The sequence below is a fragment of the Lissotriton helveticus genome, chromosome 2_1, assembly GCF_964261635.1.
Source record: "Lissotriton helveticus chromosome 2_1, aLisHel1.1, whole genome shotgun sequence".
NCBI classification, from domain to species: Eukaryota; Metazoa; Chordata; class Amphibia; order Caudata; family Salamandridae; genus Lissotriton; species Lissotriton helveticus.
In genome coordinates, this window is record NC_136059.1 from 257,312,357 (window position 1) to 257,328,438 (window position 16,082).

Sequence of the window (16,082 nt, forward strand, 5' to 3'; positions counted from 1 at the left end):
AGTGTAAGGCGCAGTTCTGAAAATGCCACTTTTAGAAAGTTGACAGTTTATTTTCCTAACCATTTGGCACCTGCAGCCTATTGTGTCTCCAGACAGACTGGGACCAGAGCAGGGAGGCAGGACATTCCAGACACCTCTGTGGAGGGGACACAAGGTATAAAAATTGGACTATCTGACCCACTATTGAGTACACTTATGGACCTGTGTATGCCACGGAAGTAGGACAGCCCTGCTGTCTGAGAAGGAAGACTGAACCTGCACCCTTCATCCCAGGCTGACGGTATTCCAAAGGTCAGCTGGATGAAAACCTGTACAGAACCACAAGAACACAAGCTCCAGAGGCCTCTCTGAAACTGCCCAGCTGACCTGCTGCAACCGATCTGTCTGTGCCCTGCTGGCCTCTGGTGATGTGAGCTCCTCCATGAAGAAAAGGAGAAATGCTGAAGTTTTTGGCCCATTCGTGCCAAGATCTGCTGCCCGCACCGACCACCAGTGCGAAGCTCCGGTCAACCCGACTTTGCGCTATAACAACGACCAGCAACGTCCAGTAACGCGAGATCTGCACTTCACTCTATAGCATCGACAGCCCGTGGCGACCAATGCAAATCTCTAGTGGCAACCGTTCTGAACGCCCAACAGGATCTTGCCGCTATAGCGATAACTATCTGTGACTCCAGGCCTGCTCTTTGCAGTCCCCTTCACAGTGAACAGAACCAGAACTAACCTGGTATCCGGCTGGCGCACCATTGGAGTCAGCTTGCGCTTGTGACTTTTACCTAGTCTCACACAAAATATTTGAAATTCCATATCTTCAGTTCTAGTGATTGGATGTTTGTTGTTTTTGTGTCAAATTTTTTACATTGTACTCAATATTTCGAAATGGTGTAGGATTTTTCTTGTGTTGAGCTTTCTCTTTATTAATGTTTGTGTACTGCATCAATAGTTTACACATTGCCTTTAAGTTAAGCCTCACTGCTTTTGAGCCAAGTTACAAGAGAGTTAAGCAGAGGTTAGTTTAGATCCTTTTTGTGGTTCACCCTGACCAGTATTGTGGCCGTAGTTTGAGTAGAGTTTTACTTCCCTCAACCAACCAATCAGTCAGTCAGTGGATTTGTAGAGCGCACTACTCGCCCGCGAGGGTCTCAAGGTGCTGGGGAGAGGGGGAGCAGCTCCGTTGGGGTAATTCGAAGAGCCAGGTCTTGAAGTCCCTTCTGAATTGGTGGTATGTAGGGCTCCGTCGGAGGTGAAGTGGGAGTTTGTTCCAGGTCTTGGATGCGAGGCAGGAAAAGGAACTTCAACCAGCCCTGGTCCTGTGAAAAGAAGGGACGGTGGCTCAATGAGGTCGGCTGAGCGGAGGTTTCTCTTGGGGGCGTGGAAGGATATTTTGTTGTTTAGGTATTGGGGTCCGGTGCGGGTAACAGCGTTTACAACGCAACTTTTACAACGAAGTACCTTTACGACGCAACCATTACAACGCAACTTTTACAACGACTTGCGCTGGGGGGCGCCCTAGGATAGGGAATAGTTTTAATTTACTATCCAACACCTTCCCTACTATCCACGGGGACTGGAGTTGGAATAGTAAATTAAACTATTCACTATCCAGAGCCCCCCAACGCAAGTCGTTGTAACGACTTGTGTTGTAAAACTTGCGTCGTAAAGGCATGCGTTGTAAAAGCATGCGTTGAAACATCATACATCCGTCCGGTGCAGTGGAGGGCAGCTTGAAGGTTATTCTTTTTTCAACGGTGAGCCAGTGGAGGTTGCAGCAGTGTTGTGTGATGTGGTTGTGTCGTGGGATATCGGGAATAAGCATGGCTGTGCCGTTTTGGATGGTCTGGAGTTTGCAGAGGAGGTTTTTGTTGATTCCGGCACTTAGGGCATTGCCGTAGTCCAGTCTGCTGGTGATGAGTGCGCAGGTGACAGTTGTCCTGGAGTCAGGGGGATCCACTTGAATGTCTTGCGAAGTATGCGGAGGGTGCTGAAGCATGTGGAGGATGCAGCTTTAATCTGGTGGTTCATGGTGATTGAAGAGTCGAGTATGATGTTGAGGTTGTGTGCGTGATCCGTTGCAGTGGGTGGGTGGATGTCCGAGAGCAGGGGGCCACCAGGTGTTGTCCCATGCAGAGGGGGTGGAGCCGAGGATGAGGACTTCATTTTTTCTGAGTTGAGCTTCAGGCAGCTGTTGCTCTTCGAGGTCGTAACAGCTTTTATCCCATCTTGGAATTTGTGCCTGGTGATGTCGGGTTCCTTGGTGAGGGAGAGGATGAGCTGAGTGTCCTCAGCGTAGGAGACAATGTTGAGACCGTGGTTTCTGACAATGGTTGTGAGGAGGGCCATTTTGACGTTGAAGAGTGTGGGACTGAAGGAGGATCCTTGGGGTACTCCGCATCTGATTTCTGTTGGTTCTGAGAGGAAGGGCGGTAGTCTTGTTCTCTGTGTTCTGCCTGATAGGAAGGAATGTATCCAGTCTAAGGCCTTTCCTTGGATGCATGTGTCGTTGAACCAGCAACCCAATTTCTCACAGTATCCAACCCTTATACTTTGCATAGACATCGGTGCAGATCTACGCAGAGGGACAAATTTATCCTCAGGTATACCCTATGCCATGTGGGGTTTGTGACTAGATATGCTCCTGCCTTTGCGTAGACCACTCTTGGCCGCCTATTGCGCACATTTTTTGCAAAAACGGCCTTGTGTCTTTTATAACCTATGCAACTACAAAATGAATTACTGAATTGAACCATTGTTCAACCCCTTAGATTACATGTTCTGTTATATATTGAGAAACTGTTATGTGAATCTCGACCAAAATTAGCTTCTGCTTCCACTCATTGTGAACTGATGTTTCCTGGCTCGCTTCAAATGATGTTTCATTGAGTTGTAATCGGGAAATTTTTAAAAAAGTAAGCAACAGCCACCTCTCGTCCACCACACCCCCATTAATTAAATTAACTCTTGTCAGGGTGGGAAAAAAATAACAATTTTCGGTTTCGCATTTTAATACTGCAAGGTCCATCAGGATTCGAGGTACGGTCTGTAGCCAAAATACTGTTTACATCTGTGCATTACTTACTTTGGTGTGAGCAAGTCAGGTGCAGTTGACATATCTGATTGTGCACTTGCGACATATGTGACTGAGGAACATTTGTGTGAATCTGTAAACATTAGTAAAGTACACATAAGACTGAGATCGAATTGGCAGATGGAGTTACTGCTCATTTTTTTTCTGAACATTTGTCATTCAGCACATTTCGGTTCAAGCAGGCGAGAAGGAAGGTTAGGCTCAATGCTCATCCTATCTGTGCCCTCTGCTGAGACCTGGCCTCGCAGCCCCAAACTAAGCCCCCAGCTTCTTTCTATTCTGTCCTGTCATTCCCTGCCCCCTGCACGGACCCAAAGAAGTACGCGTCGCTTCCATTTGCGTTTGTTTTCTGTCACCTGAACTTGTGATATAATTGTTACAGAAAGGCCAGCGACAGACCGCGTCCGAGTTGAAAACTATCCCTGCCAGGCCTGGGCCCGCGCAGGCCCTTGTGATGGATGGCGCATATCATGGAGGCTGAGCCGCGGATGGATTGCAGACATCCAAGGCGATCCAGCGCCTCAATAAGAAGAAAGCAATACAGCGCTTTTGACATTGGGGATATGTATCGATGGCAAGCGAGGGCCGCCCGCTACATTCTATATGCATCTCTAAAGCGCTTCAGATGGCCGGTGTATCCGTATCCTAACTGGAATGCCCGCTGGGGCCCCCTCAGCATTAGTCCTAATCCTGCCTAGTCCCGCTCCGATGACGGGGATATTGTGTGGCCGAGATCAGCGGCGCAGGTGGTTCACCTCAGCCGCGGACGCACACAAAAAGAAGAACCGGGCGGCACTTGACCAGGCACACATGGCTTCTTCTGTCTCCACTCGTACCGGGTGCACGGTTGGCGGACACGGTTATCGATGTCTCGTGGGTTTAGAACACTGAGAATAAAGAGGTTAATTGAATCCTATTACCGAGAAGCCATGACGTAATGTTATGTTACCCATTCTTTAACTAGCTCAGCCCAAAGGAGTGTAACCCTCTCACTTCTTGCTGGTGTCTGGTTTTTGTGTCATTCCTCTTTCAAGAAGTGATTACTTTGGAATGAAGGCCGGAAGGGCTATATTACATCAGAAAAGTACTCCCCGTCTTCACGCAGTCCTTCCCCCCCCCCCTCTATTTGTGCCTGTACTGTACCTATGCTACCCCCAGCACTTGCAAAGCAAATAGTGAAGAATTTCAGGTGATAAACAGCATGTGCATCAACTCATGGAAGCAACACTTGTGAATGCCTTTCTATACACGCTGCAAAAAGAACAATTGATGGACAGAATGCAGAACAATGTCACACATTCACACCAGTACAGAGATCTGGGCCTAAATCCACCGTTTTTTTGCTCACCATGCCATTCCAGTTTGGACCCAGCCATATGCAAATCAGTCTTGACCTTGCCCCAAGTGCGAACAGTCCAGCCCGGACTGCCAGGCCAGGTCCTCCCTGGACTGGGAACAAGCATTCTAGGACCGGTTACAGGCTTTGCCCTCATCAGCCAGGATAGGTTGACTCCAGTGGCATGGAGAGCACGGGACTCATGTCTGAGCATACCCGTCCCACTCGGGGTGACAAATGCAAAAAGAACAATTGATGAACAGAATGCAGAACAATGTCATACATTCACCCCAGTACAGAGATCTGGGCCTAAATCCATCGTTGTTTTGCTCACCAAGCCATATGCAAATCAGTCTTGACCCTGCGCCCAATGGGAACAGTCCAGCCCGAACTGCCAGGCCAGGTCCTCCCTGGGAAGACATGGCTTGGCAGTTCGGGCTGAACTGTTCCCATGAGGCACATGGTCAGACTGATTTGCATATGGCCATGTCTGAATTGGGTTGATGGAGTGAGCTAAAGAATGATGATGGATTAAACTGAGATCAGTTGACTGGGGGTGAGTGTTTGATTTGCTCAAACGCTCCATCCATCATCCCCTTTGGTATCGCTTTGTTCGCCCTAAGTTGGCAGGGTATGCCCAGACGTGGGTCCCTTGCCCACTTTGCCCCTGGATTCAAGATAGCCTGGCTGATGAGGGTTATGAACTTGAAACCGGTCTCAGGATGCTTGTTTCCGGTCCAGGGAAGACATGGCTTGGCAGTTCGGGCTGAACTGTTCCCATGAGGCACAGGGTCAGAGTGATTTGCATATGGCCATGTCTGAACAGGGGTGGTGGAGTGAGCTAAAGAAGGATGATGGATTAAACCCAGATCAGTTGACTGGGGGTGAGTGTTTGATTTGCTCAAACGCTCCGTCCATCATCCCCTTTGGTATAGCTTTGTACGCCCTAAGTTGGCAGGGTATGCCCAGACGTGGATCCCTTGCTCACTTTTCCACTGGATTCAAGATAGCCTGGCTGATGAGGGTTATGAACCCGAAACCGGTCCCAGGATGCTTGTTTCCGGTCCAGGGAAGACATGGCTTGGCAGTTCAGGCTGAACTGTTCCCATGAGGCACAGGGTCAGACTGATTTGCATATGGCCATGTCTGAACTGGAGTGGTGGAGTGAGCTAAAGAATGATGATGGATTAACCCCAGATCAGTTGACGGGGGGGAGAGTGTTTGATTTGCTCAAACGCTCCGCATCATCCCCTTTGGTATCGCTTTCTATACACGCTAGCATATTAAACTTACCAATGCATGTTAATGATTTACACCATTTACCATTTCCATTTTATTTTGAGGATAGGTCACCTGTCTGAACTTTGTTCTCAGTCCTCCTCACATACCTGCGTAGGTCACGTCCATTCCTGCACTCCTCGGAAGTTAGTATTATGGTTTACTTGGTGGTAAATTTGGGATTAGGTGTTTCTTGGTTACAGAGTTAGAGATTTTCTCATTGTTGCTTCAGGTATAACAATTTTGAATCACTAAAGTCTCCTTTCCTATTTTTACTGGATACATAGTTCAAGTGTCCAAAAACACCCATATGCTGCAATTGGTTTAGGTAGAAACCTCTTGCAACTTAGGTGAATACAAGCATGAGGGTGAGGGGTTGTCATAGTGTTCTGTGCATGACTGCTCAGAACACTAGGTGTAGAGGAGATGTTGCCAGAGAGATATCTGTTTTTGACAGAAATCTAGTTCCAATAGTAGCAATAATGTAGTTATATATATATTCACTGAAAAAAACAGATTTTAGGTATGTTACAGTTAGAAATTAGCATTTAAAAAAACACTGAAATTCACTGAAAAAAACATAGGTTTCAGGGACGTTATACTTAGTTGGACAGTTCACTTGTACAAAACCATAGAAATTCCATCGTTCTAGTTAGTTCAGCTAACTATAAATCGCGCCCCGCAATGCACTTTTGATGACGTCACATATTACATCATTCATGACATGGTCAGTGACATTACTGATGACATCATCCAGTGACTGTGTGTTTCTATAAAGTTTAAATATGTTTTATATATATGCCAAATTGTATTGAATAATGAGTGTGTCTGGATGGATGATTTAGTAGGTGCGTGACTGACTGTATAAGCGAGTAATTAAAGGTGTCTTACTGAATGCATTGGTTAGTGACTAAACTGAGTGAATGCCTGTATCACTCTGTCAGTTGGTGTGTAAGCGACTGCATGGGTTGGTGACTTGCTACATGAGTGTCTATATGGTTTATTGATTGGTTGCCTGATTATTTGCATGGGTGTCTGTGTGTGTGGGTGGGCGGGAGGTGTGTGACTGTGCATAGATGTGTGAGTGGTTGATTCACTGGGTGTATGGGTTCAAGGGTACATGTGGAAACAGCTGTATGGGTGGGTGAGTGTGTACATGGGTGTATTGTTGAGTGAATGGATGTCTCAGTGGTACATGTGCGAGTAACTACATATGTAAAAGGCAGTATATGTGAGTGATGGTGTATATAAATAACTATTTGTAAGAGTGAGTGATTGTGAGGGTGGCTGTATGGATGTGTGTACTTGTATCAGTGATTGTATAAGAGAGTAAGTATGCGTTATTATCTGTATGAATAAGAGAGGTGGTGTGTGTATAACTGTATAGGTGAGTACATGGAAGTGCGATTTAATCTTTGCATGACTGACTAGGTGTGTGAGTAACTCTGGATGAGTGGTGGTTTGTGAGTGTCTGTATAGGTGTATGAGTGAATATGATAGTGTTGTAATGAAGAGTGACTGTATGGGTGAATGAGTGGATGTCTGTGTAGACATAGGAATCAGTAAGTGCGTATGTAGTAACTGGTATTCGTGTCTATGGTTTCGAAAATCATAGTCTGTATTATAGAATGGGTGTATGAAAAGTTATATCAGGGTATGAGGAGGTGCATCAGATTATCACGTGGATGAGGTCATCAGTGATGTCATTTGAGATGTCATCAGTGATTTCACTGACCATGTCATGAATGGTGTAATATATGACGTCATCAGCAGTGCATTGCGGGGCGCAATTTATAGTTATCTGAACTAACTATAACGGTGGAATTTCTATGGTTTTGTACGAGTGAAATGTCCAACTAAGTATAACGTCCCTAAAACCTATGGTTTTTTCAGTGAATTTCAATGTTTTTTTAAATGCTAATTTCTAACTATGACATCCCTATTAAGTCCCCTTGAATCCTGAATGTCCCTGGTGGCCAAGTAGCCCACCAGGTACATTCAGTAAGCGCCACAGACCTGCGTTTCAGAGAGGTGTTCTGAAGCCACGCCCCTTTTTACACCGCGCTGCAAAAGCGGCTTTTGGCACACTGCTGCTCAGATGATGATGTCCACTTGTGTTTTGAGGTCCTCAGGACACAAGAGAACCTCATTGCACCACCAGCAGCTCACCAGAAGACGCGTTTGCAGAGTGGTGTAAAAAGGGGCGTGGCCTCGGAGCACCTCTCTGCAACGCACCCCTGTGGCGTTTACAAGAGGTACCTGATGGACTAGTTGTCCCGCAGGGACCCTTGGGATTGAAGGGGAATTAATCCCCCAACCTAAAATGCACCACAGGGCGTGTTTGCACTTTGGTACAGGTATGAAGGTGGGGCCTAATGTGACCAGTGTGCAAACGTGCCCTGTGGTGCGTTTTAAGTTGGGTGATTACGTCTCCTTGAATCCTGAGGGTCCCTGAGGGCCAACTAGCCCACCAGCTACCTCCAGTAAGCGCCACAGAGCTGCGTTGCAGAGTGGTGTAAAAAGGGGGCTTGGCCTTGGACCTACAATCCTGCAACGCAGCTCCCTGGCACTCACTGGAGGTACCTGGTGGGCTAGTTGGCCCCTAAGGACCCTTAGGGTTCAAGAGGACTTAATTATCCAACTTAAAACGAGCCACAGGGCACATTTGCACACTTGTCAAATCAGGCCACGCTCCCTCCCAGCACCACTGTGCGTTGTAAATTGAGAGTTTAAATCCCCTTCAGTCTTGCGGGTCCCTGGGGTCCAACTAGCCCATCTGGTACCTCCAATAAGCGCCACAGAACTGCGTTGCAGAGAGGTGTAAAAAGAGGCGTGGCCTCGGACCACCTCTCTGCAAGGCAGCCCTGCGGCGCACACTGGAGGTACCTGGTGGGCTAGTTGGCCCCCAGGGACCCATAGTATTGAAGGGGTATTAATTCCCCAACTTTAAAGCACACAGGGCGCGTTTGCAGAGTGTTGCTGGGAGGGGGCAGGGCCTCCGGCCCAATGGCGGTCTTTTTTTAATTACTTTTTTTTTTAGAAGGTGGACCTGTGTGGCCCCCCTTCTTTTTGCTAATTTTGGGCCTGGGTGACCCCATCCCCCAGGCCCTGAGCCCTTTTTAAAACAAAAAGAAAATCTGAACGGGAAGGGGCGGGGTAGGCCCCCCTCCCATGGCCAAATTCGGCCACGTGGACCCCATTACCGAGGCATGTCCACATTTATTTATTCTTTCATGGAGTGGGCTGCAGGGCCCCTCTCCCGAGCCACTTCTGGCCCCCTAGGGCCCATCTCTCTGCCTTTTTTTTTTTTAGGGGAGGGGGTTCCGCGTTGTTCCTCTCCCAGGCCACTTCTGGCCCCAGGGACCCCATCCCCCAGGACCTTTTTTTTACTTTTGTTTTTCTGTTTTCTTGTGACTGGCTGCCAACACTTCCTGGTTTGGTGTGTTGGTAGCCAATTAGAATGAAGCGCGTGGACGGGCGGGTTTGCGAACCCACCACGGCCATAGATATCGATATTTTTAGGTCTCGTGACCTATCAATGCGCATGCGCATTGAGAGAAGCGAGACTATAGGGCTTTAAACAAAGCTTAACTAACTGGCGATTTGGTGCTGTGCCCGTGCGCTTTTAGGTCAATGCGCAAGCGCATTGACCTAAAATGCGCGTGCACAGCATCAAATCGCCAGCCATCTGTTCCCCAGCTTGGATCTCCTGGCTGCTCCTCCCCTAATTATCCGCACATCAAAGGCTGCTCCCGCCCCCTGCTTCACACTTCAAACGAATGCTACCGAGAGCATTTCCCGGCCGGCCGCTTTTAATTTCATTTCGCAAGCAGTTCCCCCTCCTCCCTCTCCTCCCTCTCCTGACTTTCTCCTGCCTGCCACACCAATCCAAACTGAGGCGCTGCTGCTCCAGTCCCTGTATTACTCCCACTCATCTATGATTAGGAATAAAAGACTGTCGGTTAAAAACAGTTTCAAGATAAAAATGGTTTCCCATTACTTTTGCAGAATGTTCTGCATTTCCTTAACCGCCTCCAACTCTCCGACTTTCACATGCACATACCACTTTGCTGATACTGACCGAGACATGCGCTTTATAAGCAGGAAATAGAATTCTACAGGAAACAATACTACCGAAGACCATTCGAGGGTGTGAGCTCAATGCCACCTGAAGAGTACTTACAATTATTATACTTAAAGTTCAGTCAACTACCCTTGATGCACGGACAACCTTTGAAGAAAGTGAAAAGCATGTACCCTCAACCCCTCACCCTCACTCACCCTCAACCCCTCACCCTCACTCACCCTCACCCACCCTCACCCTCACCCACCCTCACCCTCACCCTCACTCACCCTCAACCCCTTACCCTCAACCCCTCACCCACCCTCACCCTCACTCACCCTCACTCACCCTCACTCACCCTCAACCCCTCACCCTCACCCTCCCTCACCCTCCCTCACTCACCCTCACTCACCCTCACTCACCCTCACTCACCCTCACTCACCCTCCCTCACTCACTCACCCTCACTCTCACTCTCACTCACCCTCACTCACCCTCACTCACCCTCACTCACCCTCACTCACCCTCACTCACCCTCACTCACCCTCACTCACCCTCAACCCCTCACCCTCAACCCCTCACCCTCAACCCCTCTCTCACTCTCACTCACCCTCACTCACCCTCAACCCCTCACCTTCACCCTCACTCACCCTCACCCTCACTCACCCTCACCCTCACTCACCCTCACTCACCCTCACCCTCACTCACCCTCACCCTCACTCACCCTCACCCTCACTCACCCTCACCCTCACTCACCCTCACCCTCACTCACCCTCACTCACCCTCACCCTCACTCACCCTCAACCCCTCACCCTCACTCACCCTCAACCCCTCACCCTCAACCCCTCACCCTCACTCACCCTCAACCCCTCACCCTCAACCCCTCACCCTCACCCTCAACCCCTCACCCTCACTCACCCTCAACCCCTCACCCTCACTCACCCTCAACCCCTCGCCCTCACTCACCCTCACTCACCCTCACTCACCCTCACTCACCCTCACTCACCCTCACTCACCCTCACTCACCCTCACTCACCCTCACTCACCCTCACTCACTCACCCTCACTCACCCTCACCCACCCACCCTCACTCACCCTCAACCCCTCACTCACCCTCAACCCCTCCCTCACCCTCACTCACCCTCAACCCCTCCCTCACCCTCACTCACCCTCACCCTCACTCACCCTCACTCACCCTCACTCACCCTCACCCTCACTCACCCTCACTCACCCTCACTCACCCTCACTCACCCTCACTCACTCACCCTCACTCACCCTCACCCACCCACCCTCACTCACCCTCAACCCCTCACTCACCCTCAACCCCTCACTCACCCTCAACCCCTCACTCACCCTCAACCCCTCACTCACCCTCAACCCCTCCCTCACCCTCACTCACCCTCAACCCCTCCCTCACCCTCACTCACCCTCAACCCCTCCCTCACCCTCACTCACCCTCACCCTCACTCACCCTCACTCACCCTCTCACCCTCACCCTCACTCACCCTCACTCACCCTCACTCACCCTCACTCACCCTCACTCACCCTCACCCTCACTCACCCTCACTCACCCTCACCCTCACTCACCCTCACTCACCCTCACTCACTCACCCTCACTCACCCTCACCCTCACTCACCCTCACTCACCCTCACTCACTCACCCTCACTCACCCTCACCCTCACTCACCCTCACTCACCCTCACCCTCACTCACCCTCACCCTCACTCACCCTCACCCTCACTCACCCTCACTCACCCTCACTCACCCTCACCCTCACTCACCCTCACTCACCCTCACTCACCCTCACTCACCCTCACTCACCCTCACTCACCCTCACTCACTCACCCTCACTCACCCTCACTCACTCACCCTCACTCACTCACCCTCACTCACTCACCCTCACTCACCCTCACTCACCCTCACTCACCCTCACTCACCCTCACTCACCCTCACTCACCCTCACTCAGCCTCACTCAGCCTCACTCAGCCTCACTCACCCTCACTCACCCTCACTCACTCACCCTCACTCACCCTCACTCACTCACCCTCACTCACTCACCCTCACTCACTCACCCTCACTCACCCTCACTCACTCACCCTCACTCACCCTCACTCACCCTCACTCACCCTCACTCAGCCTCACTCAGCCTCACTCAGCCTCACTCAGCCTCACTCAGCCTCACTCAGCCTCACTCAGCCTCACTCACCCTCACTCACCCTCACCCACCCTCAACCCCTCACCCTCACTCAGCCTCAACCCCTCACCCTCACTCAGCCTCAACCCCTCACCCTCAACCCCTCACCCTCACTCAGCCTCAACCCCTCACCCTCACTCAGCCTCAACCCCTCACCCTCACTCAGCCTCAACCCCTCACCCTCACTCAGCCTCAACCCCTCACCCTCACTCAGCCTCAACCCCTCACCCTCACTCAGCCTCAACCCCTCACCCTCACTCAGCCTCAACCCCTCACCCTCACTCAGCCTCAACCCCTCACCCTCACTCAGCCTCACTCAGCCTCACTCACCCTCACTCACCCTCACTCACCCTCACTCACCCTCACTCACCCTCACTCACCCTCACTCACCCTCACTCACCCTCAACCCCTCACCCTCACTCACCCTCACTCACCCTCACTCACCCTCAACCCCTCACCCTCACTCACCCTCAACCCCCCACCCTCACTCACCCTCACTCACCCTCAACCCCTCACCCTCACTCAGCCTCAACCCCTCACCCTCACTCAGCCTCAACCCCTCACCCTCACTCAGCCTCAACCCCTCACCCTCACTCAGCCTCAACCCCTCACCCTCACTCACCCTCACTCACCCTCACTCACCCTCACTCACCCTCACTCACCCTCACTCACCCTCACTCACCCTCACTCACCCTCACTCACCCTCACTCACCCTCACTCAGCCTCAACCCCTCACCCTCACTCAGCCTCAACCCCTCACTCAGCCTCACCCTCACTCACCCTCACTCACCCTCACTCACCCTCACTCACCCTCACTCACCCTCACTCACCCTCACTCACCCTCACTCACCCTCACTCACCCTCACTCACCCTCACTCACCCTCAACCCCTCACCCCCTCACCCTCAACCCCTCACCACACATATTGTGTTACAATAGGTGTCACATTTGCGAAAGATAAAACTATTGGCATTGTAAATAACAAAGCTATTAATTTTGCTATTTTCAAAACAAGCACATAAATAAAAAATGTGTCCTTTACAATACCAATAGCTCAAACTTTCCTAATGCGAGACCTATTGCATTTCCAATGCTTGTTATTTTTTCACATCAACTACTGAAACGGATTTGCACCATTTTACAAAAGGTCGCTTTCTGAACCAAGACCTACCTTTTTCCCACATTTGGGGAAATTCCGTTCAGTCGTTTCAGCTGTAGCCTTGCCCAAAGTTTCATATGGGAAATTGATTTTTTGACTCTTATTTTTGGAATTTCTCAGCAACTCCTGAACGGATTTACACCATTTAAAAGAAAGGTCACTTTCTGAACCAAGCTCTACCTTTTTGCCAAAATTGTGGGAAATTCAGTTCAGCAGTTCGGGCTGAACCCGTCTCAAAATTTCCTATGGAAATGAACATGGGGAAAACGTGTTTTATGACCCCCCCCTTTTTTCTCAGCTCCCGCTTGACGAATCAACCCCAAACTTTCAGGATAGGAGCTGACCTGGATAGACTTTTTTTTTTTAGAAGTTCGCGTAGAAGTTCGCGAAGATTCGTCAAACGACGAAAAAGTTATTAACATATCAAAAAATGCTTTTCCTATGGAAACTAGGTTTTAACTATAACTACCTACTGGCGACCGCCAGTAGGTAATATATATATATATGTGTGTGTGTATATATATATATATATACACCCACACACACATATATATATTCACTGTAAAAAAACAAAGGTTACTGGGACTTAATACTTAGGTGATAATGTCAGCACAACAGTACTAATTTAAATCAACAAAACCAATGAAATTGACGAGTTATAGTTATCTCAAGTAACTGCAACTCCTGTCCTAAAGTAACTATAACTTGCTCCCCAGCCATGCACAGTGTTATCATCAATGATGTAATTTGAGATGTCAGCAGTGTTATCAATTATGTCCTACAGCATGTCACGAGGAATTTTCTATGTGAGGTAATTAGCAGTGCACGGTGAAGGTAGGGTGACCAGATGTTGAGAAGTAGTCAAACCAGACATAAAAGTAGGACTAAAGTCTTTAGTCTTACTTCTAAATCTGACCTGTCCCGTTTTTGCATAATCTTGTAAACATATATATATTTATTTATTTATTTATTTTGGCTGACTTGAACTAAAGGACCAACAAATCAATGTATGCTCATTTGAGCAAGCCCATTGGAGGGCGCCAAATTTGTTATTAAGTGGGGGCGTGTCAGCGTGAGCACATGAAATTGTCAAGCCTCTGATGAAAGTGCAGAAGCACTGAAATGCGTAAGGCGGAGGACATGAAGGTCATAATTGTATCAACATGCAGGTTCTGTTTTTACCGATTAAAGCCTTGAGCCACAGATGTCTGAGTGCATCTTTGCCTAGGGGGGCGACTTGGAGCATACATATATATATATATGTATATATATATACACACACCCATACTAGGCTTATAAATGTGTCTGAAGGTTACAGGGGTGTTATAGTTAGGAAATAGAATTAAAAAAATAGAAATTCACTGAAAAAGCCCAAAGGTTGCAGGGACGTTATAGTTAGGCTGACATTTCACTTGTACAAAACCAGAGAAATTCAGCAGTTATAGTTAGCTGAGCTAACTATAACTCGCGCCCACGCAATGCACTGCTTATGACCTCATATATTACATCACTCATGACATGGTCAGTGACATCACTAATGACACCATCCAGTAACGATGACTGTTTTTAAACTGTTTATGAATGTCAAATATATATATACACCAAGGTGTATTGATGAATCAGTGAGTGTAGGAGGGCCTGAATGGATTATTTAGTAGGTGCATGGCTGACTGTATACGTGAGTAATTAGGTGTCTCAGTGAATGTATAGGTGAGTGACTGGTTATGTGAATGTCTGTATCAGTATGTTAGTTGGTGTGTAAGTTGCTGAATGGGTGTGTGAGTGAGGGGATGTGAGTTGCTGTATGGGTGACTGATTGGTTGTCTGTGTACTTGTATGGCTGTATGAGTGTCTTTGTGGGTGGGTGAGGTTGTGTGTGACTGACTGCCTGCATGGATGAGTGAGTGGTTGAGTCAGTGCCTGTATGGGTTAGTGAGTGTGTCTGTGAGGGGCTGTATAGTTAACTGAGTGTGTGTATTGCTGTGCCAGTGAGTGAATGGATGAGTCAGTGGTATATGGGTGAGTACATTCATTTGTGAAAGGCAGTATATGTGAGTGTTGGAGTATATGAGTGACTGTATGTGTGAGTGAGTGATTGTAAGAGTGGCTATATGGGTGAGTGTGTGCTTGTGTCAGTGATAGCTTGAGTGAAAGAGTATGTGTTATAATCTGTATGAATAAGTGAGTGGGTGCCTGTATAACTGTATAGGTGGGTAAGTGGCTGTGTAATTGACTCTTAGTGAGTGGGTATGTAAGTAGCTCTATGAGTGGCTGACAGTGTGTGAGTGGCTGAATGGGTGTATGAGTGGATATATCAGTGGCTGTATTAGTGAGTGAGTTGTTGTATGAGTGGCTGCATTGGTAACTTAGAGGATGTGTGTGTAGACCTATGAATCAGTGAGTGGGTGTGTAAGTACTGGTATGGGAGTCTCAACGGTTTTGAGAAGGGTAGTGTGGAAGTTGGAGTGGGTGTATGAAAAGTTATATTGGGGTGTGAGTGGGTGCGTCAGAGATTCTGTGAATGATGTCATGAGTGATGTCACTGACCATGTCATGAGTGATGTAATGTGTGAGGTCATTAGCAGTGCATTGCGGGGACACAAGTTATAGTTAGCTCAGCTAACTATACCTGCTGGATTTCTCTGCTTTTGTATGACTGAAATGTCATTTCCCCGCAATGCACTGCTAATCACCTCACACATTACATCACTCATGACATGGTCAGTGACATCACTCTTGACATCACTGATGATATCACTAATGACATCACTCATGACATCATCAAGATCAAGGTGTAATAACCGAAACACGTTGGTTTTTACTTTAGAAAATAAATGAATTGCAGCAATCAGAGTGTCCAAGTGTTTCCTGAGAAATACGGGACTTGTTGGAAAGCGTATGAAGAATTGCCGGTATTCTGACTCGGACTGCCCACGACAGCCCGGTACCCCTTAACCGGAAATTGTGGAG